The sequence below is a fragment of the Neofelis nebulosa genome, chromosome 11 (assembly GCF_028018385.1).
Source record: "Neofelis nebulosa isolate mNeoNeb1 chromosome 11, mNeoNeb1.pri, whole genome shotgun sequence".
Classification (NCBI taxonomy): domain Eukaryota; kingdom Metazoa; phylum Chordata; class Mammalia; order Carnivora; family Felidae; genus Neofelis; species Neofelis nebulosa.
This window is the reverse complement of record NC_080792.1, coordinates 51,835,317-51,840,150: the sequence shown is the minus strand read 5'-3', so window position 1 is coordinate 51,840,150 and position 4,834 is coordinate 51,835,317.

Sequence of the window (4,834 nt, the reverse complement as noted above, 5' to 3'; positions counted from 1 at the left end):
TTTGAAAGAACAAAATTGAAAAACCCTTCACCAGACTTCTCAAAAACAAAAGAGAGAAGACCCAAATATATATACTCATGAATGGAAGAGGTGAGATCACAACCAACACTATAGAAATACAAACAATTATTTAGAATACTATGAAAAATTATATGCCAATAAACTGGACAGTCTGGAAGAAACAGAAAAATTCCTAGACACCCAGACACTACCAAAACTCAAATGCGAAACAATAAAATTTGAACAGACCCAAAACCAGCAAAGAAATTGAATTGGTTATCAAAAATCTCCCAACAAATAAGAGTCCCGGGTCAGATGGCTTCCCAGGGGAATTCTACCAGATATTTAAAGGAGAGTTAAGGGGCGCCTGGGTGGCGCAGTCGGTTAAGCGTCCGACTTCAGCCAGGTCACGATCTCGTGGTCCATGAGTTCGAGCCCCGCGTCAGGCTCTGGGCTGACGGCTCGGAGCCTGGAGCCTGTTTCCGATTCTGTGTCTCCCTCTCTCTCTCTGCCCCTCCCCCGTTCATGCTCTGTCTCTCTCTGTCCCAAAAATAAATAAAAAACGTTGAAAAAAAAATAAATAAAGGAGAGTTAATACCTACTTTTCGTAAGCTGTTTCAAAAAAATAAAAGCAACGGAAGGAAAGCTTACATATTCATTCTATGAAGCCAGCATTACCTTGATTCCAAACCAGACAAAAACCCCACTAAAAGGAGAATTATAGGCCAATATCCCTGATGAATATGGATGCAAAAATTCTCAAGATATTAGCAAACCAGATCCATTACAAACAATACATTAAAAGAATTATTCACCATGATCAGGTGAGATTCATTCCTGGGCTGCAGGACTGGTTCAATATTCACAAATCGAACATCATACATCACATTAATAGAAAAAAATGGTAAGAACCATATGATCCTGTCAACAGATGCAGAAAAAGCATTTGACAAAATACATTATCCTTTCTTAATAAAAACCCTCAAGAAAGTCAGGATAGAAGGAACATACCTTAATGTCTTAAAAGCCATATATGAACCACCCACAGCTAATATCATCTTCAATGAGGAAAAACTGAGGCTTTACCCTGAGATTAGGAACATGACAAGGATGTCCACGCTCACTGCTTTCATTTAACATAATGTTGGAAGTCCTAGCCTCAGCAATCAGACAACAAAATGAAATAAAAGGCACCCAAACTGGCAAAGAAGTTAAACTTTCACTTTTCACAGATGATATGATACTCTACATGGAAAACTTGAAAGATCCCACCAAAAAACTGCTAGAACTGATACATGAGTTTAGCAAAGTCACAGGACATAAAATCAATGTAAAGAAATCAGTTGCATTTTCATATACCAATAATGAAGCAACAGAAAGAGATATCAAGAAATTGATCACATTTAGAATTCACCAAGGACCATAAAATACCTAGGAATAAAACCACCCATAGAGGTAAAAGATCTGTATGCTGAAAAGTACAGAAAGCTTATGAAAGAAATTGAAGAAGACACAAAGAAATGGAAAAACATCCCATGCTCGTGGATTAGAACAGATATGGTTAAAATATCGATACTACCCAAAGGAATCTACATATTCAATGCAATCCCTATCAAAATAGCACCAGCATTTTTCACAGAGCTAGAAAAAACAATCCTAAAATTTGTATGGAACTGCAATAGACTCCCAATAGTAATTCTGAAAAAGAAAACCAAAGCTGGAGGCACCACTCTAGCTTGTATTACAAAGCTTCAATCAACACATCAGTATGGTATTGGCACAAAAACAGACACATAGATCAATGGGATAGAATAGAGAACCCAGAAATGGACCCACAAATATAGCGCCAACTAAGCTTTGACATAGCAGGAATGAGTATCAGATGGAAAAAAGAGTGTCTTTAGCAAATGGTACTGGGAGAACTGGACAGCAACATATAGAAGAATAGTTCTGGACCACTTTCTATCATATACAAAAATAAATTCAAAATGGATGAAAGACCTAAATGTGAGAGAGGAAATGATCAAAATCCTACAGGAGAAAACAGGCAGCAACTTTGACCTTGGCCACAGCAATTTCTTACTTGAAATGTCTCTGAAGGCCAGGAAAGTAAAAACAAAAACAAACTATTGGGACCTCATCAAGATAAAAAGCATCTGCACAGCAAAGGAAATAATCAACAAAACTAAAAGGCAACACATAGAATGGGAGAAGATATTTGCAAATGACATATTGGATAGAGGGTTAGTAACAAAAATCTATTTAAAAACTCAGCAAACTCAATATCTAAAAACAAATAATCCAGTAAAGAAATGAGCAGAAGACATGAATAGACACTTTTCCAAAGAAGACATCCAGATGGCCAACAGACACATGAAAAGACACACTTTCCCTTATCATCAGGGAAATACAAATCAAAACAACATTGAGATACCACCTCACACCAGTCAGAGCGGCTAAAATTAACAACTCAGGAAACAACAGATGTCAGTGAGGATGTGGAGAAAGGGGAACCCTCTTGGTGGGAATGCAAGCTGGTGCAGCCACTCTGGAAAAGAGTGTTAATTTTCTAACAAAAAATTAAAAATAGAATTGCCCTATGACCCAGGAATAGCACTACTAGGAATTTATCCAAAGGATAGAGGAGTACTGATTCGCAGGAGCACATGTACCCCAATGTTTATAGCAGTGCTATCAACAATAGCCAAATTATGGAAAGGCCCTAAATGTCCATCAACTGACGAATGGATAAAGAAGATGTGGTTTATACATACAATGGAATACTGCTTGGCAATGAGAAAGAATGAAATCTGGCCATTTGCAGCAACATGGATGGAACTGGAGGGTCTTATGCTAAACGAAATGAGCCAGGCAGGGAAAGACAGATACCATGTGTTTTCACTCATATGTGGATCTTGAGAAACTTAACGAAGACCATGGGGGAGGGGAAGGGGGGGAAAAAGTGTTACAGAGAGGGAGGGAGACAAACCATAAGAGACTCTTGGATACTGAGAACAAACTGAGGGTTGATGGGGGGTAGGGGAGAGGGGAAAGTGGGTGATGGGCATTGAGGAGGGCACTTGTTGGGATGAGCACTGGGTGTTGTATGTAAATCAATTTGGCAATAAATTATATTAAAAATTAATAAAAAAGAAGCTGTGAGATACAGATAGATATATAGAGAGATATATAGATATAGATATATAGATGGTATAGATAGATATAGAGATAGAGATAGAGATAGAGATAGAGATAGAGATAGAGATAGAGATAGAGACATAGATATGAGAAAACTTGGATGGAACTGGAGGGTATTATGCTAAGTGAAATAAGTCAGTCAGAAAAATACAGATACCATATGATTCACTCATATGTGGAATTTCAGAAACTTAACAGAAGATCATATGGGAAGGGAAGGAAAAATAAGATACAAACAGAGAGGGAGGCAAACCATAAGAGACTCTTAAATACAGAGAATAAATCGAGAGTTGGTGGGAGTGGGGAAAATGGGTGATGGGCATTAAGGAGGGAACTTGTTGGGATGAGCACAGGGTGTTGTATGCAAGTGATGAATCATGGGAATCTATTCCTGAAGTCAACACTACACTGTATGTTAGCTAACTTGACAAAAACAAAAAAGAATGTGAAAATTCTGTCCACCAAACTATAGACCAAATATCATATGAGGGAAAAAACATACTAGATTACATTATTGTACCCCTGGCATGAGTTCTAAATAAAATACTATGAATATTGCCAGTTTGAAACAGCTTTGTCTTGGTGCCCAGAACAGAGTATAGAATAAAAGAATAATGGATCTTTTTGATGGTTTTATTTCCCAGAAAAATAGAAGACAGTGTTCTTGTAAGAATAAATTATTGTATATAATGAAATCAAATTTTAAAAGTCATAAATCCATGTCTAAAAACTGTAACTTTTATTTTCTGTATCTTCTCCTGCTTTGGTATTCCTATGCCCATGACAACAGCTGGTCAGGGGTGCAGTAAGGAGAGGGATTTAAAAATTTGCTAAATAAAAGTAATTCAATTCCTTTCAAGTTAACAAAGTCTCTTTCAAGTAAATATTCATTCAAATACAAGTTAAAATACTTTTCAGAGAAATGTTCACACCTTCTCTTTAGCTCCTCCCATACCCGCTAATCCTCTACCTTTTGGGACCTGGGAAACAGGGCAGCCAAGAAGAGACTCGTAGTCTTTATTCTGTTTTTTGTGGCATACTAGCATCCAGAAAGATGTCTCTTCCCCTTCTGAAGCTCTGACCATACAGAGCAGGTATCCACCAAAGTGTGGCCAGTCCTGTTTCTAGGTATCAAACTGCATAGTATGCTGAGATCACTGTCCTCAACCATAAACTCCCACCAGGGGCTGCCTTCAATCTACCACTTACCCACCAGATCACCAGTTCTCCAATTTCTCATGACACCCTCATTCCCCCACCAGGACAAAGGGGATGCTTAGAATATCTTATAAACTACCTCCAAGTGGTGATAAGTGGAAGCAGAATAATCTCTAGCCAAACAGGTTTCTTCTCACCAGGCTACTTGGAAGTGGGAAACAGTGTCAACAGTCATAAACGAGCAGTCCCAAACCTATGAGGATATTTTAACTATCCCCATCCACTTCCTATAAGTTTCAAAGCAAAGAGCTAAGGAGTAGGGAAGCTTTCTTCTGCCTCTCTCTCCCTGAATAATTCCACCTGCATTCAACACTACAAGTGTTTCTCTTCCCTTGCCTACCTAGCAGATATTACCCTTGAATCACATCCTCCTCCTCTAAGTGGCATAGAACTATAATGTTAGAAAGTTTGCAAGAAA